At 45.9% G+C, this 26,773-nt stretch overlaps 1 long non-coding RNA gene across 1 annotated transcript in view; it reads left to right on the forward strand.

The window, feature by feature from the left end:
• Window positions 1–2,244: 2,244 nt before the first annotated feature.
• The window catches only part of LOC121143711, a 28,160-nt gene continuing 3,631 nt past the window's right edge, over window positions 2,245–26,773 (forward strand). Inside the window, exon 1 of the long non-coding RNA XR_005881036.1 lies at window positions 2,245–2,344. This is a non-coding gene — a long non-coding RNA (uncharacterized LOC121143711). The remainder of the gene's footprint in view (window positions 2,345–26,773) is intronic.

Below are 26,773 nucleotides of genomic sequence, written 5' to 3' on the forward strand. Positions count from 1 at the left end.
TGTAGTAAGCTTAGCAGCTTACAGCCTTGCCTCAGGGAAAGGCTTCCCCAGTGTATCAGCTCTGCTCCAGCAGGACAGGGTCTTCCAGCTGGGGATGTTCTCCCAGTGTAGCAGTTTTGCTCGGCTGGAGGTTTCTTGGGTGAAGTTGCTGCAGTTCAGCTCTGCTCCCAGAGAGCAGAGCTCTGCCAAGGGAAGGCTTCCCCCTCTGCTCTGCCCAGGGTCACCCCTGCTCTGTTGCCGCCCTTCACCTAAAGCTCATCCAAGGCGTTTATTGGGAGGGAAGGATCCAGGAGTGCAGCTGCCCTCTGCCAGAGTAGCAAGAACAGACACAAGCTGAACAGACATAGGGTTTATATAGGGCTTCCAGGGTGGGGATTGGTTGGATTTTAGTGCTGAGCTCAGATTGGCTAGAGCTCTGCTCAGGGATTGGTTAGATTTCTGCACAGGATTAGGGTCAGATTTGTCTCTGGTTTCAGAGCCAAAGTGTGTTTCTTTCTCTGGTCCTTTTTAGCCTTTTGGCTCCAATTTTAGGGCCAGGGTGCATTTCTTTCACTGACTCTGATTCCAGGGGCAAAGTGTGGGTTTTTTTTTTTTTTGGCACTGGGTACATTTGTTTAGTTCTGGTTGAAGGGCCAAAGTGTGTTTCTTTGGCTCTGCTCAGGGTGTGTTTCTTTGACTGGTCCCTTTTCCTTATACTGGTAAGTTGTTATGCAACCAGTTTTTTTTAATGGGAATTTTATTATTAAAGGAAGGAGAGAATCTTAGGGGACAGTACAGCCTTTGGGAAATGGCTAAGAGGATGGTGATAAAAATGGTTCAGGTCATAGAAGAACTCAGCTTTGAGTGAATAAAGGAGGATGGATATCAAGAGAACAGAAATGGCAGCTGCTGGTCTGAGAGGCAGAGCCATTGCCCACCCCAGGTCCCATGGATGGATACTAAAGGAGGCAGTAAGATAGGAAGCCAACAAAGACCAGATCAGTGACTCACTGGGGCAGTAGTTTCCTGGCCTGGTAGGGTTATAAAAGAGACTCGGGCTGGCACATGACTGCTTCACAGCCTTTTCTAGACTGTCCGGTTCTAGCTGTGAGTTTTCTCTGATGCATGAGTCTCTTGTTCACTAAATTGTGCTCCTGTTTGTTTGCTTACACAAACTCATCCCATTCATCTGCACTTGTGGTCTGGATGTAACAGCACCAAAGAAAGAGGTTCTATTTGTGTGTGTGTGTGTGTGTGTGTGTGTGTGTGTGTGTGTGTGTGTGTGTGTGTGTGTGTGTGTCCGTCCCTAGGCACATTAGACAAATGTTCTTTCCACTGAACTATATCTCTAGCCCCAAACTGGTAGTTTTCTGAAATAATTTAGATGTTCTCTTGCCGTTTTAGGAGTGATGGCTGTGATTATCTTTCAGAATCTCAGGATTTTGCAAGGTGTGGTGGCTTGAGAGACTGCAATCCCAGCTCTTGGGAGGTAGAGACAGGAAGGCCAGGAGTTCAAGTCCATTCTTAGCTACATAGTAAGTTTGCGGCCAGTCTGGAATATACAAAATCTTGTCCTGGAAAAAAAAATCCCCAGCTTTGCAATCCTGAGATTGCTTTGAAAGTTTCTGTCCAAGAATAAGGCAGCTCTGAACCAGCAAGGAACCAAATGGGAGAGGTGTGCCAGCCTATTTCTAAAACCATAAACATTCCATCTCCATCCTCTCTCTCTCTCTCTCTCTCTCTCTCTCTCTCTCTCTCTCTCTCTCTCTCTCTCTCTCTTTTGACACAGGTTTTCTCTGTGTAGCCTTGTAGACCAGGCTGGCCTTAAACTCACAGAGACCCACCTGCCTCTGCCTCCTGAGTAGTGTTGGGATTAAAGGTGTGCGCCACCACAGCCTGGCCTCCATCCTCATTTTAACCATTCTGATAGTACCATCTTTGGGGCTGCTCTACTGTGACCTTGTCTGATTGGGAGTCCTGTTTCTAATCCAGTAACTGGGCTTCTCGGCCAGGGTCCAGAAAGCCTGAGCGAGAACCTGTCTTCTCTACAGTGACTCGTGCTGACCTGAGCATGCCGTCACTCAGCTCAGACCATCGGCCCCTCTCTGTACAAATGCACCATAGGTGTGCTCCTCACTCGACGAGCTCTAAAGTGAGCAAAGCACACCCAGACCCACTCTCTCCGTATCTTTCAGATGCAACTGGTTCCTTGTAGGAGGAGCACACAGCTCATCTATCCTACTCCGGCAGCTGTCTGTGTTCTGTGACGACTGTACGTGGCTTGTCCTGCTCAGTGCCCAGTGTCCTTCATCAGCCGACACTGGCTCACCACCGTTCCTTCACGTCTCACCTTTGAAGCATGAACGTAAGTCAACTGAACACATGATACTTCAGTATATGTAATACATGACCTTTGAAATGCAGAGATTTCTGTCTAATATTCTAATATTCGGCTGTATTGATCCAGCAGCAGAGAGGAGAGAAAAATCAAAGCCAATTGTCTGGCAGGGGAACAAAAGGCTTTGCCGACTCAGATGGCATTGCATATTAAGAACAAATGTTTTGAGTGGCTCACATTGTTTTGACTTTTAGGTTATAGAGAGTTAATTAGGGCCGTAACCAATGACTTGCAAGAATGCTCACCTCTGTTCTATTGAACGGCCTAAGGGATGCTATTGGTTTCACAATGTACAGTTGCAGGTGCTGAGACTTGGGTTGGCTCAGTTTTCCTGCTGCTTCTTCCTGGTCTTCTTGTAGTGAAAGGACTGAGTTAATATGGATGACGACAATAACACAGGTGCCTTTCCCCTGTCTCCCCCAGAACCCACCAATCTGAGAGCACAGAGGGGCTCCCCTTGAGTAAGGGAGCTGAGGGTGGCATTTGTGGTTAATGCCCTTGGCACACACTGGCAGGGACACATGAGAACAGCGTCCCTCAATGAGTGCAGGTGGTTTCTTGACTCGGGTAAAAAAGAGTCTCATTGTCTCTTTGTGTCCTCGGATTCATTTAAGTTTCAGACAAAGCACCGAGTGACACCGTAGAAGACAGGAAGGGCAAAGAGGGAGCCACAGACAAAGAAGTAGTCTGGGAGACAGGGGAAATAAAAAAAGAAGGAAAGAAAATCCCTAGGGTACCTTAGGAGCAGCCCAGCCTAAGCACGGTCAGAGGAGAGAGGGTCTTGCGCATGTTAATCATCTCCAGTTGCATACGTGTGTGTCCCTCTGTATTGAAATATGTTAAATGATCCACTGGCCACAGCCTCTCAACTTCACCTGTGTCTCAGCCTGAATGACAATCACACAGGTTCAGTAACAGAAGCAAGGGTAGCCAGGAAGGAAGCCTTGGGTGAAGGGTGGGTCTCAGGATGGGCTGCTGGGCAACTTACCTCGGCCTCTCTTTACCAGGCAGGGCAAGTGGCAGGTGTTTGCCCATCTGCAAGATCCCAAGGGATGCTGAACTTTTTATATCCCAAGCCTGGCCATGCAAAACACGGGGGATCAGGGATTGAGGCTGCTCTACGCTTCAGTTAGGCCACTGGTCCCGATGAAGTGATGACTTTGGCACGACCGGGTCAGGTCCAGGTCAGGACTTCTCTGCCTGCCTGCCTTCAGTGCTTCTCACATTGCATGTGCTACAGAATCTAGTTTACTGGCTTCACCTCCCCAATCCACTCAAACAGGGCAGGATCCCAGAGGCAGGAGCTGATGCAGAGACCGTGAAGGGTTGCTGCTTTACTGGCTTACTTCAGCTGACTTGTCCAGCCTGCTTTCTTATAGAACCCAGGGGAGCCAGCCCAAGGGATGGCACCACACATCATGGGCTGGGCCCTCCCTCGTTGATCACTAGCTGAGAAATTGACTTACAGCTGATGACTCTAGCTTGTGTCAAGTTGACACCCAAACCCAGCCAGTACAGGTTCTCTCTGTTATGTTTTTCTTGATGTCCTGGGATTCACTAAGCAGACCAGACTGATCTCAAACTCCCAGCAGTCTACCTGCTTCTGCCTCCCTAGGACAGGGATTAAAGGTGTGTGCCACCATGCCCGGTTTCTCCTGTTCTGTCAACATAAGCCAAACTACCCTTTTAAAAAATTCCTTCTCCTTTGACAAATGCCCCAAATGTGAGTTTTAAGCTGATTTTTTTATAACTAAAGGACAAAATGTGGTTTATAATCTATTCCCTTTAACTCACAAAAAATTGCATAGATTTACATACACACACACACACACACACACACACACACACACACACAGACCTAGACTGTTCAAGGGTGAGTTTGATTTACCTTTCTGAAATCTGTATCAAGACCAAACTTTTAAATAGTAGAAGTGACGCTGCAATGATAAACGGCACACTTATTGAAAGTATAAGTAAGTATTTATTGTAGAAATTACTCACAAGAGACAAGCAAGTAACCCAGATGAGCCGAGTAGTTTTCCACCACCGAACTGGAAGCTGGAAAAGAGAGCGAGACTTCCGCTGTTCAGTTTTTTATACCTTCCTCCGTACACGCCCCTAGCCATGCCCAAAAGTGGGCCTGGCTAGTGACATAGTTCACCGCCTATATCTGTATACGTCTTTAGTCATGCCTAAAGTGGGTGTGGTTAGTGGTACGGTAAACCGCCCTTTTATTTCTTCATCTGTATGTGCCTCTAATAAGTCACATGGTTAATGGCGGAACACTGTTTCCTCCTACATAGAAGTTTATATCATACCGGGTAAACTTCAAGCAGTTATGTAATGAGAACATCCTGAAGGAGCTGGGGAACCCAGGTCACCTCCTGAGATGCCTCCTAGTCTTCTTCAACAGCTAGTGATTATACAGTGAGCCCATGTCAGGGGATTGGTGACATAGACAGCCCTGGGCTCAGCTTCCCTGAACTTAGGGTTTTCACTGTCAGGTTGAGAGTGAGACCAGATTCGGTAAGTGTGGCTTGCTGTAGCTGGTAAGGCCTGAGCCTGGCATGGGAACCTTTTGCAGACTTGGTGCTGGCCAAAGCTACCCTTGAGCCTGAGTTACAGAACCCACAGGAATGAATTTTGAGTACACACCATGTTCAGGTTCCCAGGAGAAAGGAAGCTTAAATGTCTCATTTAAGAGAGAAACCAGAAACACACCACGGGGCCGAGTCTAAGGGTGACCATGCAATTCAGGGGCGGATGGAATCACTAACGCTTTTCAGAACAGCTGACGGAATTTCAGGACTTTTATCTTGCATTTTATTTTCTTTTTAAGCCTTTGAAGCTGAAAATATTTGAGAATGAATGTATGGGTGTGAGGTTTTTTTTGGCAGAGTAGGAAAAAAAATTGTCATTCTGAATCCAGGTTTGACTTGGACAAGGAGAGACTTACAAAAACACCAGGAAGACAGAAATTTATGAAAATCGTATTTACTTAGGGCTGAAGGGAAGGTTTCTGTCTAGCCTGAAAGTGATGTCATATGACGAGGCGGAAACACTGAGAGAGTGCCCTGAGGTGGTGTTCCCCAATGCTTTGTTCCACAGAACTTAAGTCTCATGAGATGCTTATTGACAGAGGGCTTCTCTGTCTGGTAACTTTGGGGACCCTCGTAGTCCTTGAGACAGGCTTTCAGGAACCCCGAGACAAATCTTTCACGGTAGACTCAGTAGGTTCTCAACAATGGCTCTCTTGCTCATTGTGACAGTTTGATGTGTATAACATGTTCAAGCATATAATCTGTAATGATGAAGTTGAGGTAATTTAACATTTCCACCTCACTAAAGTGGTGACCACTTCTTTGTGTTGGGTACTTTTGAGCCCTTTTTCTCTTTTAAATACTTATTTTTGTTTATAAGAGTATGTGTTTGTCTGGGTATGTATGAGTGAGTGCAGTGTTCCTGAAGACCAGAAGAGGGCACCAGGTTCCCCTAGAGCTGGAGTTACAAGCAGTAGTTGTGAGCTGCCTGCTGTTGGTGCAAGGAACTGAACTCAGGTCCTCTACAAGAGCAGTGTTAAGTTCTTAACAGCTGAACTATCCCTCCAGCGCCTCTTTTTTTTTTTTAAAGATTTACTTATTTATTACATATACAGTGCTCTGCATACATACCAGAAGAAGGCACCAGATTGAATTTTAGACGGCTGTGAGCCACCATGTGGTTGCTGGGAACTGAACTCAGGACCTCTGGAAGAGCAGTAGGTGCTCTTAACCTCTGAGCCCCCTTTCCAGCCCCTGTTAAACCAAGTGTGTATCTTGTAAACAACAACCACTCTCTATGTAGTACTTGTTCTCCTTTTGTTGTTGTTGTGAGAAATGTGACTGTCTGAGAGAGAATGGGCTCAGACTTGGGGATGAATCTTCATCGTTCGACGGTGACGTGGAAGGAATGCGTGGCTCAGGGTTGCGGGTCAGGGACAGGTAAAGGGATGGGACAGCCTGTGACTTGTGGGAAGGAAGAGACGTTGTGAAGGAGAAATGCATTTATTTTGTGCATCAGCATAAGGATGTAGGAGAGGCTATGGTGCCTGGAGCTGTGGCTGCCACCCTGTGATCCTGAGGAGAAGGCAATGAGAATGTAGGTAGAGGATGCCCATCTGGTGCCCAGACGTTGGAGCCACTGAGTTGAGCTTCCTCCACTCGGCCCCGCTCTGTGCCTGTCTGCAGTGTCAGCAAATGTTGCTGTTGGTTGACTAAATGTCCTCACAGTTGGAAACACAGGTCGCCAGAGATGGAATACCACACCAAGGAAGGCACCCCCCCATTCCCCCACCCCCCGCCATGCTTCCCTCCAGGTTTGAGCTATCGGACAACAGAGTGTTGTTACTGCAGAATCTCTGCCAACACACCCTCTCCAGGTAATATGCAGTCTGCGGAACTCACTCCTGCTAACACCTTTCTTGGGTAGTGTAGTTTGTGGGGTGCATTTCTGAAAATACTGGTGGGAAGGGACTTTGAGAGTGGGGTCTAGGGTGACCCCCTCGATCCTTAGGATTGGGTGAGAGCCTCGGTGCTCATTTTCTGGGACACAATGGAACCTCTAAGAGTCAGGGACTAATGTGAGATCTCTGGGTACTGGGAGTGTGTCCTCCGAGGGGGTAATGAGATCCCAGACTCTTCCTGCTTCCCCTTTGTTCTCTATCCATCAAGAAAGCCCCCTTTTTTTTTTTCTCTGCCATATATTCCCACTATAGTGCGCTGCTACTTTGTTTCTCCGGTTTCTCAAGAGCATTAGGACAGTTTCAAATGGGGATAAGACAAAGACATAGCTGAGTGAACCCTTTAAGAATCTTGCACCTGTTTGGTGGGGGTGGTCTTTCTGTATATGTGTTTCTCTTATTGGTTAATGAATAAAAAACCGTTAGCCAATATGGCAGGAAGATAGGCAGGACTAGGAGACAAGGAGAATTCTGGGATAGGTAGGCAGAGAGGGTCCACCAGAGCAGTCACCATGTGGACCATAAAGGAGTAACAGGTCTGGACCATGTGGAAATACTTAGATTAAAAGATATGGGTTAATAATTAAGACAGAGCTAGCCAATAAGAAGCCCTAGTCATCGGCCAACAGTTTCATAACTAGTATAAGTCTTTGTGTGTTTATTTGGGGGGCAAAACAGCTTCAGGAAGCTCCACAGCTCCTTTTTGTGTCCCCAAGATGGGAAATGTAACCCTAACCCTAACCCTGTATTTCTAACATTCAAGTAAGAATCAGCAAGCTTAAACCCTGTCTCAAACAAACCAAAAAAAAAAAAAAATCAAGCTTTTTCAGGCCCCCCTCACTGAATCTCCAGTGGATCAGCGAAAAGTCAACAAAAGGTTGTGTTACATCCTCCAGTCCCTTCACTTATCCTACCAATGGCTGTCAAATGCTCAGCCACAGGGAGGCAAAGGAAAGTCTATACCAGGAAGCCTTCACTTTTGGCCACCATGAGGCCTCAAAAACAGCCTGTGACTCACAGTTCTAGGATGCTGAGACGTCTTGAGCGGAAGTCTGTACACTTTATGGTCCCCTGGAACAAGTTGGCGGGAAGGAGGAATAAAAGGTGTGCTTGTTGTTGGGATGAAAAACAAAACAAAACAAAAATCCGGGCTCTCTTAAGCACAGCTCTGAGTTCCATGTGCTTTTCCATTGCGCAATTCACATGAGTTTTCTGACTCTGATTGATTGGCAGTTGTGGAGTGTGTTGAGGAGGTTGCCGAGGTCCACGTAGGCTGACAAGGATCACTCCGTGACACAGATACACCCCCACCCCCACCCCCAAACAGAAGAAGCAGCAGCGTCTAGCTCAATTAGAGATTCCTCCAGGCCTGTGGTTCTGCAAAAGGGCTGGAAGCAGTGCTCACCGCCTGTGACTATGGATGGAATCTCAGGCTTAGGATTCGTGGATTCTGTCCTCTGGTCCCACATCCTCAAGCTGCCCTGCTCTGTTGTTTTTCCTCATGCTATGGTAAAGGCTCTGGGGTTCTCCACTTGGCCCCTTCTCAGCTCTCAGACTGTGGAATCTTCTGGACCTTGTCTTCCTGTGGAAACCTGACTAGTGCACCCCTCTTGAACATCCTGAGACTCGGCCACTTCCTTGAGGATTTTAAAGCTTTGAAAAGTTAAACACAAGACTTCAATTCACACCATGTGGAGCCATGGGAAAGTTTATCTTACCGATGAGAATTCCAAACGTAGGGTTGAACTCCAGAAACGATGTGGTCATTAAGAAATCGGTTCTCGACGGACCGTTGGTGGCTCACGCCTTTAACTCCAGCACTCGGGAGGCAGAAGCAGGCGGATCTCTGTGAGTTCGAGGCCAGCCTGGTCTACAGAGTGAGTTCCAGGACAACCTCCAAGAGACAATACAGAGAAACCCTGTGTCTGAAAAAAAAGAAATTGGTTCTCTTTCACTTCCTTATCCTAGAGAAGCTTTGTGACGGTTATAATGCCATCAACTTGACAAGACCTAGAGCTCCCTCAGAGACAAGCCTCTGCGCACTGTCCTTAGGAGAGTGATGTTTCCTTAGATTGTGATTAAAAGGTCCTTCTAAAATGATAATTGACTAGTGAATTCTCTGTAATTCATATTTCACAATTCTTCAGCCTTGTAATGGGTATATGCTTAGGAGACTGCTGACTCCATTGCATTGATTGCACCTAGAAATACAGCAGGCATATAACTATGGCTCAGTTTATGGTAAAGCATCTTCTTGAACTGGAGAATGCTTCAAGTGAAAGGCAAAAATCCCAGAGGAGCTCCGTCACTTGTGAACTGTCTTGAGTGGTCACAACTCAACAGAACTCTCCCAAAGGCTTCACCCTTTCCCCGAATATTCAATTGATTTATTTCCTGGAGTTTCCCTTTGCTGTGAAGAACTCAAAGGCACACATTGAAGACCAGTCTAAAATCTTCATGGAGTTAGTAATACCAGTGAATCCCCCTTACACCGTCTCTACTCATGAGAACCAAATATCTTATTCTTGAAGAGTTGGTTCAAATAAAAAGCAAAAAGGGGGTTGATAATGAACATAGGGCCTACTGCAGTCAGCTGTGGGGTTCCCTGTGTGTGAAATAAATGCGGCATGGAATGTCCGGGATGAGACCCCGGAGACGGAGCCTTGTGACGAGATAGAGTTCTACCAGGCTTGAACTGCTGCCACCAGTTAACTGGAGCCAAAAAGTGCTCAAAAGGCTTCCATAGATAGATAGGTGGACAGCTAATGCTCTGGCCGGGGTACCCACTTTGTCTCTGCTGCTGAACAAAAAGGTCCCTATGCAAGGCCACTTACATAATGAGCCTAGGTTCAGCCAGTAACGAATTTCAATGGCTTCTATCTGCTGCACAACAAAGGGCAGAGCCAATTCGGGTCAGCATGGGAAATGCTCTCATTTGAAGAGAAAGTTTTGTTTTGCTTTGTGTTTGGTCAGTGCCTGTCTGTGTATCTCCCGGCTGTGGGAAGGAGCACCTCTGAAACCCGGCCCCTGCCATTACCACATGGATCGGAACAGCCTCTCAACTTTTTCCCATGCACAGCCTGGACCAATGCATCCCCGTCTTCCTCTTCCTGTTCTTTGGGAGGATTTTACAGATAGGGTTTACTTAAAAACCCTATCTTACACATTAAAGCCCTATTTTTTATATGTTAACTGTACAGTTTAGTGATTAGATATGCAGCATATTTTATTTTTTCTCTTTTGTTTGTTTTTAGAGACAGGGTTTCTCTGTATATCCCTGGCTGTCCTGGACCTTTGTAGACCAGGCTGGCCTCAAACTCATAGAGATCTTCTTGCCTCTGCCTCCCAAGTGCTGGTATTAAAGGTGTGTACCACCATGCCTGGTGCAACATATTTTCAAATAGACACTCCAGTCAGGCTAAATAACATACATGTCCCTTGTGCAACTTTGTTACTTTCTTATTTTGTATGTGTGTGGTGAGAATAAATAACTAGCATCTTAGATTCAAGTATACAGCATTGTACTAAGTGTAGTTATCTGCTCCAGAAGTTATCCACCTTCCTTAGCCGAAACCTTATAACTTTGACCAGTGCCTCCCACTGCCCCATTGCCTTGACACTGGGTAGACTGCATTCTACCTCTTGCCTCTGTGAGTTTTACTAAGGAATGTTTTGTGATCAGACTTAGCAGAATTCTCCCAAATGCTTCAACCTCTCCCTGAACTCAATCTGTTCACTTGCTGATATTTCCCTTTCTCTTGTCCATGAGATTAGAGAATAGCTTGCTATAAAGAACTTTGAAGATACACATTGATTTCTCATGTAGGAAAAAACAGCAGCGTCTCTTTGTGTTTCTGGATTGCTTGACTTAGCACAGAAGATTCAGTTCAAACAAGCTAAAGACAGAAGCAAGGAAATCAATGCGGGACCCAAAGAAAGCCAGGAACACAGAGGGAGATCAGCAACATGGAAGAACAATTCAGAAATGAACTTGAGGTTTAAAAAAAAACTTGATTGTGGTGGTGCGTGCCTTTACTCCCTGTGCTCCAGAGGCAGACACAAGAGGATCTCTGCGTGTCCTGGCTAGATTTTTGTCGACTGGATACAAGCTACAGTCATATGAGAAGAGGGAACCTCAGTTGAGAAAATGCTGCCATAAGATCATAATTAATGACTGGTGTGGGAGAGCTCAGCCCATTGTGGCTAGGGTCCCCCCTGGGCTGATTGGTCCCTGGTTCTATAAGAAAACAGGCGAAGCAAGTCATATGGAGCAAGCCAGTAAGCAGCACCCTTCATGTCTCTGCATCAGCTCCTGTCTCCAGGTTTCTGCTCTGTTTGCATTCCTTCCATGATGGAACTGTAAGACAAAATAAACTCTCGCCTCCCCAGTCTGCTTTCTGGTCATAGGGTTTCATTGTAGCAATAGAAACCCTAATTAAGACATTGTGAGTTCAAGGCCAGCTTGGGCTACATAGCAAGTTCCAGGCCTGCCAGAGAGCTACATAGAGAAACCCTGTCTCAAAAACCAAACAAACAGAGAAGGAATACAAATGAAAATAAATCTCAACGATTCAACAAAAAACTGCAGTGGAAAGCATTGCTAATAGGCTCAGCCCAGCAGTGGAAATAGTATCAGGTGGAAGTCATGGTCAAAAACATACTATATTCAAATACCAACAAAGAAAAAATAAGGAACATTACCAGAATGTCCAAGAATTTTGGGAGATGATCAAGAATCTACCGAATAGGAGAAGGAGCTGAGAGATAAAGGGAGAGGGAATCTCTTAACAGAAATCATACCAGAAAAGCTCCCAAATTTAGAGAAAGTGGACACCCAAATGCAAGATGAGCTTAGCTCTTCAAACAGACACACCCAAAAAGCTCTCTGAGAGGCATTATAGAGGAGACAAAAGAAATAGCATCAGAAACAGTATTAAAGAGATAAAGAAAAGAAACAGTATCAAGAGCTATAAGGAAAAGACAATAACTCACTTCCTAAGAAAAGCTAAAGAGGGGTAAGAAGGATGGGGGGGCGGCAGACCCGGAAGTGGGCATGGGGTTCTCTGGAGCTGGAATTATAGGCCATGATGAGCTACCTGACGTGGGTTCTGGGAACCGAACTAGGTCTTCTTCAAGAACAGTATACATTCCTACCTGGCAAGCCACCTTTTCAGCCCCATCATGATTATAATTTATGAAGGGCAGCAGCAGATGAAAGAAAGGAGGAAAAAAATATGCAAATGGACCCTCCCCCCACCCCATTTCCCTTTCCCTATGAAAACACTGTAAATTGCTGGGAGTCTTCTGGTGACTGCTCGCATTTGGCACTGACTTGATTGGTTTTGGCAACCGTGTTGTGGTGACTCATGAGAGAACACTGTGGGTCTCCTTACTCACAGATGGGGCAGCGCTTGCTAGCCCAACGACAGCAATTCTGCATGCTTATAAGGCTGCAGGAATTTGCTGCGGGTGGGCCAAGGAAAACAAACACGTCCAAGCAAAGAGAGCCCAGTGAACAGAGAGTTGCAAGAAGATAAAAATTAAAACACACATGGCCATTAACTCTGTAGTCAAAAGCGGGGTTGGGGGGCTCACGGGGGTTGGGGGGGTCACGGGGGTTGGGGGTGGGGATTCTTCAGTCGTTTGTTTAAACGAATGTCTTGGGACCTGTGAGATGGCCCAGCAGGTAGAGATACTTTCTGCCCAACCTGACACTCCGCACACAGTAGGTCTTCCTCTCCCTTTCCAGGCCTTCAGGAGGTAAGCAGCTTTGCTCTACCACAAGTGTTACCCCCCAAAATGTACTGTGTCTGTCCCACCCTGATAGAATGTGCACCCACGGGTTCAAACGCATCGAAGCCAAGATACCCTGAACCGGAACCTCCTAACCCAAGCCCGAATCAAATTTCTGTCCTTGATATTTTTTTTTCTCACACCAGTGGCAATCCCTCTGACTTACCACTGTTAAATCTCTTATTTTCTCCTTCCCAGTACTCTTTAAGCTTTGCTGTAAGAGAATGCATAAACATACATTTTCTCTTTAATTATTCTATGTGTGTGATTGGCAGGGATTGGTTTCAAGCTATTACGCAACCATTACCACCTCTTTTGTCAGCCCCCTTTTCTCCACCCCAAGTGTACTGTTTACACAGTAAGCAGTAACTGCCCATTCCATCTAATCCCCAGGCCCTGCAAGGCCCTATCGCTCTCTTTACAAATTTATTGATTCTAGAAAGTTCAGTAAGTAGAATCACACGGTATTTGTGTTCTGCTTACTTGATTCAGCGGTGTTTTCTTTTTTTGCATGTATGCATGCATATGAACAGGCATGTAAAGGTGTGTATGTATAAGTATGTGTTCAAATGTGTGCTAGCACTGCTGTGCCCAAATTCTGAACCCCAAAATCACCAAGAGGCCCATTTCGATGCAAAAGCAAAGAGTCTTTTATTGTAGTTGTCTAATGAGATAACCCCATTAGCTCCGGCCTTTCATCCATTCACCGCAGCGGATGGCTGGAGAAAGACCCCAAGAAACCACGAGACAGGGATCTTAAAGGGCAGCGTAAGGGGAGAGTCTAGGGGTGTGCAACAGTCTCAGGCTTGGATGACCTGCCCTATGTTGATTGGTCAATTGGTTGTTATGGCCCATAGGCCCTCCCAGGGAGGTTGCTATGTTCTGCATGTCTTCGTCACTGGTGTGTACTTGTATCTTAAAGCACACCCAGAGCCATAAAGCACAGCCCCGCCAGCTAACTTCTGATTGGTTCTTTGCCACTAGGAGGGCATCTAACTTCCTAGTGACCAGGACAGAAGCAGCAAGGTCATGTAAGCACATGTTAGCCTATCATAGCTGCTAAAATGGGGGGCTGGTCACTTCAGTGCAGAAGGAAGCCAGAGTTGGAAACAGGAGGTCTCCCTCCAACACTTTACAGCTTCCTTCCTTCCTTCCTTCCTTCCTTCCTTCCTTCCTCCTTCCCTCCCTCCCTCTCTCCCTCCTTCCCTCCCTCCCTCCCTTTTTTCTTTCTTGACAGGGTTTCTCTGTGTAGCCCTGGCTGTCCTGTATCTCACTCACTCTGCAGAACAACCTGGCCTTGAACCCAGAGAGATTCATCTGCCTTTGCCTCCCAAGTGCTGGTATTAAAAGGTGTGTGCTACCACCCACCACTGCCCTGCCTTCCAACACTCTAAACCGTCAGAAAAGGAAATTAAGATAATAGTTCCATTCAAAGTAGCAACCGAATGAGTAAAATACTTAGTGATAAATTTTTAAAAACATAAAATTTATACTCAGAAAACTGCAGGATATCCCAGCATGCAGGAGGCAGAGGAGGCGGATCTCTGTGAGTTTGAGGCCGGGCTGGACTGACAGCCTCCAAAACAATAAAAACAAAACAAAACAAAACAAAAAAAGCTGCAGGATATGCTTACAGAAAACAAAACAAAAATGATCTTGGGGCTGGAGAGATGGTTCAGAGGTTAAGAACACTGGCTACTCTTACACAAGACCCAGATTTGACTCCCAGCCATATGGTGGGTCACAATAGTCTGTACCTCTAGTTCCAGGGAATCTGACCCCACCTTCTGGCCTTCTTGGGAACTGCATGCATGTGGTGCACACACATAGGCAAAACACTCATACACATAATGTAGTAGTTAAATTAAATAAGTATTTAAATCACTGCATGGCAGCATATACCCATGGATGATAAGGCATCACACTGTGGTAAAATGGTAATTGCTTCTCGGTGTGATTTGGAAGTATCTATTGGTGGTGTCATGTTTGGCTCCTTTGTTGAACAGACTGACCCTAAAAGTTCGTATCAACACAGGAGGCTCAGAACAGCTGCAGGGGTCCTGATGAGAACAAAGCAGGAGCAGGCTTCCCCCCTACAACTGATGTCAGGAAAGCACAGACCCACGGTAACCACGGCAGTGTAGAAGCAAGCATTTAGATGGATAGACCAGCATTGAGAGTACAGACACGGATCCACACATCCCTGGACAACTCCCTTCAGTCAGAGTGCTAGGACCACTGGGTGAGGAAAGATGCCTTTCTCCAAGTGGCCCCGGAGTGACTTGACAGACACAGCAGAAGCACGGTTGATCATATTATGCTAGATCAAAAGTTGATCCGGAATAGATGGCTGTAGCTCACTGGTGGAAAACTCACCTAATGTCTATGGATCCTTGGGCTCCACCGGTAACACTAAAAAATATAAGAGCCACCAACAATAAAATTTTAATTTACATAGCACATCTTCTAGTGCATACCCAAAAGAAGCAAGAACACGTTTCTGTATAAAACCTTTCTCACACATATTTTCATAGCCCCATTATCTAAAATAGCTAAAGAGGGGCTGGAGGCATGGCTCAGCAGTTAAGGCACATGCTGTTCTTGCAGAGGACCCGGGTTTGGTTTCCAGCACCCACACTGGGTGGCTCACAGGTACCTGTAACTCTGGCTCCAGGGAACCTGGCACCCTCTTCTGGACTCCATGGGTACCTACACATACGTGGTACACACACATTCAAGCAGGCATACACAGAGACATTTAGTATTTTTTTTAATTCTTAAAATGGAAAATAACCAAACAGTGAAAACAACCCGCATGCCAATCAAATGACACATGGACATGATGTAGTACATCTATACGGAGGGACATTATTTGGCAATAAAAAGAAATGAAATAGTGACGCATGGCATAGCACAGACGAAGCTCAGAATACTTCATCTTTAGTGGTTTCAAGTGAAAACTGTCGCAAATGGCTTACACATGCCTGGCGAGAAAGTTCTGTACCCCTGAGCTACATTGCTGACCTCTGTTTTTTTTCAACACAAGGTCTCACTATGCAGTCCAGGCTGGCCTTGAACTTATGTTCCCGCTACTTCAGCCTCCCGAGTACTGGATTGCAGGTATGGATTCCCATGTTCAGCTGCATGTTCATTGTTGAAAGAATGGTGGCAAGCCATTTTGGAAATCAGTATGGAGATTCCTCAGGAAAATGGGAATCAGTCTACCACAAGACCCAACAATTCCACACTTAGGCATATACCCAAGATGCACATTCATACAACAAGGATGTCTGTTCCACTATGTTTATAGCAGCACTATTTGTAATAGGCAGAACCTAGAAGCAACCTAGATGTCCCTCAACTGAAGAGTGGATAGAGAAAATGTGGTACATTTACACAATGGAGTACTAGTCAGCAGAAAAAAAAATGGAATCTTGAAATTTGCAGGCAAATGGACTGCACTACAAGAAACCATCCTGAGTGAGGTAGCATAGTCACAAAAAGACAAACATGGCATGTACTCACTCATATATGGATTTTAGACATGAATCAGGGGAGTGCCAGCCTACAATCCCACTGCCAGAGAGTCTGGGAAACAGGAAGGACCCCAGAGAAGGTGGAATGAGGCAAGATCTCCTGAGCAGATTGGCAGCATGGCGGGGGGGGGGCAGGGGGGAGGGAAAGGAAGCCAGAAAAAAGAGAGGGAGAGAAGAGGAGGGGAGAGGAGGACATGAGGGATCAGGAAGGTTGAGTAGGGGGAAGAATAGAGGAGGGCAGGATGAGTGATATCATAATAGAGGGAGTCATTCTAGGTTTGAGGGGAGATCTGGCACTAGTGAGATTTCCAGAGATCTACAAGGATAACACCAACTGGCAAACTAAGCAATAGTGGAGAGATTACCTTTAAATGCCCCTCCCTGATAATGATTTTGCCGACTATCATCCTAGACCCAGAGAAACAGCTGACCTGAATAAAGGGGAGGTCTTGGACCCCAGACTGATGGCTGAGAGGCCAGCATGGACTGATCCAGACCCCCTGAATGTGGGTGTCAGTGAGGAGGCCTAGGCAATCTATGGGGCTTTGGGTAGTAGATTAGTATATATCCCTGGCACACAAATGGACTTTGGGCACCTATCCCACAATGAGGGATGCTCTCTCAATGTGGACACTTGGGTGAGGGCCTAGGCCCTCCCTGGAATGAAATGGCAGACTCTGGAGATCCTCTGGGGAATGGAGTGGGGGTTGGGGGGATGGGAGGGCTGGTTGGGGGGAGTGGGTGTGGAGGGGAAGGAGAGGAAGCTGGGACTGACGTGTGAAGCAAGCTTGTCATCCACGAGTAGATAAAAATGGTGGCAAACCATCCACAAGTGGACTCTCCAGGCTTTTCCTGCAAGAAAACTTAAGCACTTTCTATACTGAAAGCACCTAACATAGAGGCATGTCTGGGCCCAGACCAACATCAAACTCACAGCAATCCTGCTGCTTTAGTCTCCTTGAGTGCTAGGATTATAGGTGTGTGCTACCACAGTTTATGGGGTATCTGACATTCAGGAGAACTACCAGGGTTTATACCAAGGGGTTAGTTTCCCTAAAATCATTAGTGTCCATTCATACATCAGCCATTTCATTTTATTCTTTGTAAGGCCATAGTCCTCCTCAACCTCCCCCATCCCCAGTGACTTATGGAATCATTTGTTTGTTTTCGAGACAGGGTTTCTCTGTATTGCTTTGGAGTCTGTCCTGGCACTCACTCTGTAGACCAGGCTGGCCTCAAACTTACAGAGATCCACCAGCCTCTGCCTCCAGAGTGCTGGGATTAAAGACGTGCACCACTGACACCCGTCTTATGGCATCATTTGAATCTGTCATGTGATACAGATGGACAGGAGGTTCAGTCTAGCTGTAAATGCTGACAAAAGAAGTTTACTTTTTCCAAATATTATGAACACTTTGCCTGAAAGAAAGCAAGACTGTAAAAATTGGCTTCTAGTCTTCAGTGCCAAAGTCCAGTAAGATTACACATGTCTAAGAAACCACTTTGATGATATTCAGGAGTGAGTTATTTTGTCCAGAGAAATCGTCAGTGAGTCCACTTGAGGCTCATGTTTGGCAGTGTCATATTTAACCTTGTTTGAGAAAGAGAAGAGCTGGAAGTCCCCACCTTTGGCATGGCATGAGCCAACAGCACTGTTGACAGTGACCTGATCAAGACCTGAGCAGGTGTCAGATTCTAAATGCTGTTCCTTCTCCAAGCTCAATGTGGTGTGTGGTGTGTGTGTGTGTGTGTGTGTGTGTGTGTGTGTGTGTGTGTGTGTGTGTGTGTGGTGTGTGTGAAGCTGTGCTCCCCGTGGGTGTGGATGTGGAGGGCAGAGGAGGATGCCGCTGTATTCCTCTGTTGCTCTCCACCTTAGTTTCTGAGATACGGTCTCTCCCTGAATCTGCAGCTCTAACTGTGTTGGTTAGGCTGGCTGACCAATGAGCTGGAATCCACTGGCTTCCCCTGCCCCCAATACTAGGGTAATGGGTACTCATGACTATGTTTGGCTTGTCTGTAGGTGCTGGGGATTCGAACTTAGGTCTGCTTGCTTTCGTAGCAAACACTCCCACCCACTGGGCCACCTCCTCAGCCCCAGTGTTATTCCTTAATGAACGTTTTCTGGTCTACTGTGTGGCCAGTACCATCCCCTGTGTGGCTTACTTTGTTTCATCCTGGCCTGAGAAGGACGTTTCTGCAAACCTCCTGCGGGTGACAGTTTCTGTTTTGAATCTGAAATGAAGCAAGACAGCTGGATTAGCACACTGGGTGTCACTGGTGTTTTCTGAGTGTCTTCTTCTTCTTCAGCCAAATCAGAAATACAATTATACATAAAGGATTAGAGCAAGTTGGAAAGAAAAATCTAGTTTTTAACAGAAATCTTACTTTTCAGGATTTTTATTTTGACTAATGTATTTTAAAAGAGAGAGAAAAAAAATAGCCAAGCTATAAAAAGTTCCTTAGTCAGCACCACTTTTTACTTGGGGCACAGAAACCTGGAAACTACTTTCATGAAAATGAATAAGGGACAATGCAATACATTGCTGCATATGTTGGAGGTGTATATTGCACACCTGTTTGGAAATAGATGCATACGTGCAATGGTACTGAATGCTATACCGCTATGAAAAGGAATGAGTGTGGGCTCCGTGTGCTAGCACAGGAGATTCCTTAAAACACCTTTCTGTGTGAAAACAAGCCAGACGAGCCCCTCATTTATGGAAATTTAAAGCTCCATGTGGGAGTGTATGAGTGGCATGTATTTTGGTGTATGAAAGAAGATTCTTCCTTATAGAAGGTGAATTAGCAAACAAGGAAACAGACCATCACCCTTCGTGTTATAGTATCTTGTGGTAGGAGCCAGGGTATTTGTGTGTCTTTTGTAATTCAGCACAGGAAAAGGACACTGATGAATGGTGTCTGCTGTGGAAGGTGTGTTATAATCATTTATGATGCGGAATATTTGTTTAATGATGCAAAGATGTGTGGCATTACTTTATGTTGCCCTTGTTTAACTCTGTAAAAACTGTGTTATTTTGCTCGTCTAAAACACCTGATTGGTCTGTTAAAGAGCTGAATGTCCAATAGCTAGGCAGGGGGAGGGATACACAGTGCTGCCTGGCAGAGAGAATAAATAGGAGGAAAAAAATCTGTGCTCGAAAGGAGGAGGAAAAGAAAAGGAGAAGGAGAGGAGGATGCCAGGGGCCAGTCACACAGCAACACAGCCAGCCACAGAGTAAGAAAGAAAGCTAGATATATAGAATAAAGGGAGGCAAAAAGCCCACAGGTAAAAAGTAGTTAAAGAGAAATGGGATATTTAAGTTAAGTTAGAAAATCTGGTTAGAAACAAGCCAAGCCAATGCTGAGCATTCATAAGTAAGAATAGGTCTCCATGTATTTATTTGGGAGCTGGGTGGCAGGCCCTTAGAGAGAGAGAGAGAGAGAGAGAGAGAGAGAGAGAGAGAGAGAGAGAGAGAGAGAGAGAGAATGTGTGTGTGGTGTAACAGGTAACCTTAAAAATTGTAAGCATGAACTGGGTGGTGGTGCACGCCTTTTATTCCAGCACTCAGGAGTTAGAGGCAAGCAGATCTCTGAGTCCAAGATCAGCCTGGTCTATAGAACCAGCTCCAGGACAGCCAGAGTTACACAGAGAAACCTTGTCTCAAGAAAAAGTAACTCACAAAAACTGAGAGGGCAGATTTTAGAGTTTAATTGTTTTATGAAAATAACTTAGCAATGATAAATCCCAAGCTCTTCCAGACCAATTAGAAGGATGTCCCTGCATCTTCTGAGCTGATAGGTCAGAGGAGCTGGGTCTAGAATCCAGCGCATTTGGGTGCAGAAATGTGTTTCAGATGTGAAATGTGATAATGTGACAAGTTAGAATCAGGGCTTTGTGGGCACTTGTGGCACTGGTGAACACACCCACAGATGTGCATGTGGAAGCCAGAGGGTGGTGTTAAGTGTCCTTCTCCGTCACTTCCGCCTTATTTTCTGCGACAGCATTTCTCACTGATTGGCTAGACTGCCTGGCCAGTGCACCACTGAGACCTACCTGTCTCTTCTTCCAAGTGATGGGATGACAACCATGCACTGCAAATACCCAGCTTTTATTTGGGTGTTGGAGGCCCAAACTAAGGCACTTGTGCTCATGGGGCAAACACTTTATCCACGGAGCCATCTCCCCAGCCTGAATCAGGGCCCTAAAAAAGCCTCCATCCTGAGGAGATAGCTGTAGGGGGAAAACAGTACTCCGCCATTAGCCATGTGACTTATTAGAGGCGCATACAGATGAGGTAATAAAAGGGCGGCTTACCACACACCGCTAACCACACCCTCTTTAGGCACGACTAAAGACGTATACGGACATAGGGGGTGAACTACGTCACTAGCCAGGCCCACTTTTGGGCATGGCTAGGGGCGTTATGGAGGAAGGTATAAAAGACTGAACAGCTGAAGTCTCGCTCTCTTTTCTGGCTTTCCGGCTTCCAGTTTGGCGGTGGAAAACTACTCGGCTCATCTGGGTTGCTTGTTTGTCTCTTGTGAGTAATTTCTACAATAAATTCTTACTTATACTTTCAGTAAGTGTGCCGTTTATCATTGCAGCATCAGATAGCTCAGTTGGTAAAGAATTTGACATGCAACAAGTCTTGAGTTGAATCCCTAACCCTCATGTAAAAGGTTAGAACAGTGGTGTGTGCTTGTAATCCCAGCATTGGGGGTGGGCATATCCCTGAGGTTTGTTGGCTAGCCAGTTTAGTCTAATGGGTTAGACCCAGGTGCCAATAGGCGACCCTGTCTCAAAAAAAAAAAAAAAAAAAAACCAAGGTAAACAGCTCCTTAGTAATGGCACACAAGGTTGATCTCTGGCCTCTACACATACATGTATACATGTACACACACACACACACACACACACACACACACACCAGCAAACTAAAAGATAATTTGTAGTCAACTTTCAATTACTGTTCATTCTTCCTTTCACCAAGCTACAAAGACAACCCCATTTTCCATCTTTAGGGAACGCAGTGCCATGTTTAGTTTTCTTTCAGAATGGAATGACTTCTGTTGTCTAATTTAACTGGCTTTTGACCAAGAGCCTCTTATTTTCTACAACTCTGACATCCATTCCCGTCAGGACTCCTTTGGAAAGCTGTGAGGCTTGTTTTCGTCTCCAAGTGGCACGTTGTGGAGAGAAAGAAGCCTCTGGGTTCCATCCATCCTTCACCTGCTTCTGAGGCAGACTACTTCTGAGCCAGGCCTTGGCATGGATTGCTGAAGGAGAAGCTGGGCATTCATAGGACACGCCCACTGGCATCTCAGAAGCCAACCTGGACTGAGGGAGCAAGTACAGAATGGAGCCAGCAATGCCTCTTTGCTGCTTCAGCTACAAGCTTGTTACCCCAAGGAAGGGGGCCAGATGCTCTCAAACCACTTAGAGATCAGGAAATGGGAATGTGGTACCTGCAGGTGGCGTGCATCCCTGTTTGCTTGCACTGCTTTAGAAAGCCATTTGAATTCAAATGCCTTTTCTAGTTTGCCTCTGTCTCACTGAACCTATCAAAAGCCTGCCGCTAAGTCCCCTGAGTGAGAACCTCCTGGGGTCTTACCTCCTTGCTGGGCACTGTTAGAGATGGAGCCACTGGAAATGCTCACCCCAGTCCCTGCTGAACCCCGGATTCCTTGTTAAAGTCCTATGGTAACTAATTTTTGTTATCAGCACACCTAGGAAGAGGAAACCTCAATTTTAGAATTGCCTCCCCGGGCATTGGTGGCACACCCCTTTAATCCCAGCACTCAGCAGGCAGAGGCAGGCAGATCGCTGCGAGTTCCGGGCCACCTGGTCTACAAGAGCTCGTCCCAGGGCAGTCTCCAAAGCCACAGAGAAACCCTGTCTCAAGGAAAAAAAAATTGCCCCTCATAGATGGATCTATGGGCATGTCTGTGAAGGGAACTTTCTTGATTGCTAACGGATGTAGCAGGGCCCAGTCCACTCTAGGTTGAACCTGATCTGTATAAGAAAGATAGCTGAATATGAGCCTTATAACAAGCCAGAAAGAAGTGTTTCACTGTGGTTCCTGCCACAGCTTCCCTTGATGATGGTACAAGATATGAAAGTTGATATAAACACTTTTCCTCCTCAAGTTGCTTTGGCCATGGTTATCACAACTACAAAAATGTAAGTAGAACAGATCCCTTACATGATGAGCAATAAGGCATCAATGAAAGACAAGTATCAGCTAGTTCTCATTCCTTTTGCCTAGACTGTAGGTCTCTAGAAGCTGCTTCAAATCCTCCTTAAGTAAAAATACAACCTTACTAAGTAGCATGCATGCTATATACATTGTTTTCACACAACCCTTAGTCCCTCCACTGTCCTACTGAGATCTCGGCCATTGAATGTCTCTTGAAATAATCATGAGTACCTGGCTCTGCTGGAACCCCCAGAGATCCAGTAGCAGCTAGCAAACCATGTTCAATAGGTACAGTGATGCATGACTGTAAGGCCAAAGGACTTATCCTCTGAGCTGGTGTGAGTTGACTGAAGCTTCCATCACTCACTAGTCAGTGCCTTCCTGGAACTCCCTAGCTTAAGACATTATTTGGTCAGAGGTTACACCTCAAAGCTGCAGGTCTCAGGGGCAATTTGTGTCTAAAGATCGCTTAATTCTGGCCTAGAAAGCCCTGTTCCTCTTTGCCATCTCACTTTTGAGTATTCTCTCAGTTTCTGTTGCTCATCTTGCGTTCTTCCCCCATGTCCAAGGACATACCCCGATAAACCTCCCACATTCTCATCCCCATGTCACAGTCTGTTCCACACACTTTTTTGGAACCACTTACTTTACAATTATGAGCTTGCAGGAATGCCCAGGCATCCTTGCAGAACATGTCACTGCAAGCGGTATCTGCAAAGTCACCGTAAGAACCCTGAAATCACAGATACGTGCCACAGACAGGCACTGATCTACTCTGCTGCTTTCCATTTGCAGTGTCTTTCTTGACGATGGCTACGTTCTGTTTCAGGACCCTGGTATCTAGGTTTTGACTGCATACTTAAAATTTCAAAACATGATCTTTTAGAGCCCTGAGTCATATATTTAGTTTTTGTTTGTTTATAGTGTATGTGCCTAGTGTTGAAGGAATCAAATAATTCTGCAAAGGTTTTCGTTTTTTTGTTCTTCACAGACCAATGGTTAAATATTGGCATACATTTTCATCTTTAGTAGTGGGACTCCAGCATCTTAAAGACACAAGGCCAACACCCAGATGCACACTTTCTTGTCTCCCGTGTGGCTTTGAGGTCGTGTGTCAGAATTCTGGACAATAGGTCTTCCACCTCTGGGCATATTCTGTTTGGAATGCACACAAGTTCCTCTGACCCAGTCCTTCCCTTGACCTGAGAGGAGGAAAATTAGTTGGGCAACCGTCATCAGAGAAATGGGCCCACATCTTAAGGGTTATAAAGATGAATTCTCAACTCAGGTGGATTCTTTCTCACATACATGCTATTCATCCTCCAAATTAGTTATGTTGTAGTTTGGGGGAGACACAGAGTGGCATCTATATAACAAAGATAATAACATTGGTATAGGAAAGCAGATCTGCCCAGTGTCCCAGGGTGCTCGCTGAGCTGAGCTGCGGATTTATTTCTAGTGGCTTAGCATCCTCTTGACGTGTCCATTCGATCTCAAACCCTCTCCCCCTTGTGAGAGCTCCTCCCCACATGTTCATACACACTCGGAAGGCAGTCAGCACTATCTGTGCAAAGAGCTCTTCCATGATCTTTCTGACAACACCCAGCAGGTCAGGATGCTTGCTAATCCATCGTTAGCCGGATGTTATGCCAGCTTCATATCTTTGGAGTGTGATGCAACAAGGCTCGTTTGCTCCCATGGTTACAGGGCCTCTTCTGGCTGTATGGCATTGCATGCCTCCTTTGGTCTCATCTGAGAGGTTTCATATGTGAGTGTTTATGTTGGTCGAGACTTTCTTTCTCCTGAGAACATTAGCAACCAAGAGACTGAAAACTTCCAAGCTGAGTGTTTTTTTTTTTCCTTCTCAGAGTTCAAACTTGAAAAGTTCTTCCTACTAGCTGGAACAGGGAATACTAATTAACACCATCCTCAAATGCATAAACTCAAGGCATTACTGTTTAGTTGCTTCAAATTCAATACTATACAGGTGCTACCATTCCACATGGATTCTGACCAACTTTCAGCTTGACAGCATCCCCAAATATTTTGTGTGTGGTTCTAATGCATAATATTTTGGTCTCTGTCCAAGTACGGGGTTAGGTATAACTCTTTATGGGAATGCCTGGAATCTAAACAGGCATACTTAGAGCTTTAACAGAGCCCCCACCCCAATGTCCTTCTTTGCCAACACACCCAGAGTGCCTTCCCCCTAGTGACAGGGAATTCTGGGAAGACAACTTCCCTTGGCATGCCTCGTAATGTGGTTGATGAGGACTTACCAGTTGAGGGGAGCCAAGGAAATGGGAGTTAAGACGACTAGCCCGCTTGAAGCTAAAGAAAATCTGACTAGTGAATGCAGCTCCCAAATTACACACACACACACACACACACACACACACACACACCACACATACACATGCACACACACGCACATTGACATTTCAAAATCGTGTGGAAGGAATTGATCTGAGTTGAATTGTAATTGAAAACCATTCTAGAGGATAATATTTCTGAAGTGTATGCTTTTATACTTGTAGTTATTGCCACATATTTCTGAACACATTCTCTAGGGTCTCTGCTAGGGACTAACTGCTGCACAGACAGCAACTAGGGCAAAACAAGATGGTACACACGCAACAGCCCACAGAAGGGAAGGGGGAGAGTAGTGAGTGGGACTATGTGAACCCCTCAAATAAGAGATGGAATGCATACTGACGCAGAGGAGGGAATCCGCAGGGTCCACAGGGGAACAATGTAAGCGTGGGTGTAGAGGAGAGAGTATCTAGCGTGAAGAGGGAGCATGTCAGTAATGAGGCAGCCTGCAGTGCAGTGTCTGGGTCTAGGGAAGAGAAAAGGGCATTGCGAGTGGGTTATAAGTAATTATACATTTGTAGCCAAACTTCAATGCCAACTTCAAGGATTTGGACATCTCGAAGGCATTGGGAAACCACGGATGCTTTCTGTCGTGTTTAGGGGTGTGGGTGCAGTTAGGGAGGGAAGGAGATGTGATGTTGTGTGCAGATAGGGCTGCAGGATGACTCAACCCTGGTGGGTGACAGATCAGAGTGGATTGGAGTGGAGAGCTGACTGGGGACTGGGGAGCTGCAGTAGGCCAGGGGGAGGGCATGCGAGCACAGCCCAAGGCTATCAATTAACCACAGCTGTACTCCCGGGAGCACAGTATGAACTCTGCCATTCCATCTTAACTCAGTTAATTCTCACCGTTTTTTTATGAAGTAGCTGCCTGACTGTCTTATGGAGAGATCCAGTGTCATACAAATGACAGGTAGGAATCAAACTCACTTTTACCCTGTCTTCAAGATCCGTGTTCAAAATACACTGTGATACCTTGGTATTTTTAATAACTGCAGAGGCAGAGAATGTAGGAGATTCTAAGTTGGCCGGGTTATCATTGCATCCCAAGGTCCTGGTCATACCACCATTGTGTAAATAACTCTGTAGTCTATTATCTTCCACTGAGATTTGAAGCAAAAGCCTCCCGTGCTGAGCCTCCCTGTGCGCTCAGTCTTGCGGTGGTAAGATGGGCAGAGGAGAGTCACATGTTTCAGGTTTGTGGGAAATTGCAGAGGACAAGACAGAAATCATAAAAGCGCGATTGAATTACATTGTGCTGTGGCCCCTGGGACAGCAGCTGTTTTCCAGGTCTACAACCCTCATTAGGAAATTAAAAACTCGAAGCTTCCCATCCGCAGCCTTGCACTGTTGGCCACGTGGTGACAGGAAGCCCTGTGTTTGTACAGGTGGGGGAGCAAGCAGCCTTGCGAGGTGGGTGGCGAGAAACTCTGCTGGGAGCACAGGTGGGGTGTGTGAGGGAAAGGCGGTCCAGGAAGAGGCCGTGTGTGCTCTCTGCTCCCTGTGTGAAGGAGGAGTGGAAGGCGGCCCTCTCTCTGCTGCTGGGTCACCTCAGGGCCAGATTCAGTAAATTCTGCACCAACTGACACAGAAGGCTTTGGTCCTGGTATTAAACTCAGTTCCCACTTCTAAACAAATACAGGAAAATCACCACAGCATCATGAACCTTGGTACTGGATGGAAATAGCCTAACCCTTGAGAAAACATAAAGGCCATTCATTTAAAAAAATACATTGAATTAAAGCAAATTGCATATATCTAAACCATTAAACATGTTATAATATGTTAAATACATCCTTTAAAGTATTAAACAACAAATGTTGTGTCTGATACATTATTAAAATGTGTGTGTAAGTATAAATGTAGTTTTGCTTTAATGCACAGAGAATAAGCCACAAAACATCCAAAGCGTGGCTCCCTCAGGCTTGAAGTTTGGAGACCACGATGTAGGGTGTGAGGATGACGGGGATAGAGGCGAAATGTTGATGGCATTCTAGTT

This window comes from Mesocricetus auratus, unplaced genomic scaffold (genome assembly GCF_017639785.1).
Source record: "Mesocricetus auratus isolate SY011 unplaced genomic scaffold, BCM_Maur_2.0 Super-Scaffold_100013, whole genome shotgun sequence".
NCBI classification, from domain to species: Eukaryota; Metazoa; Chordata; class Mammalia; order Rodentia; family Cricetidae; genus Mesocricetus; species Mesocricetus auratus.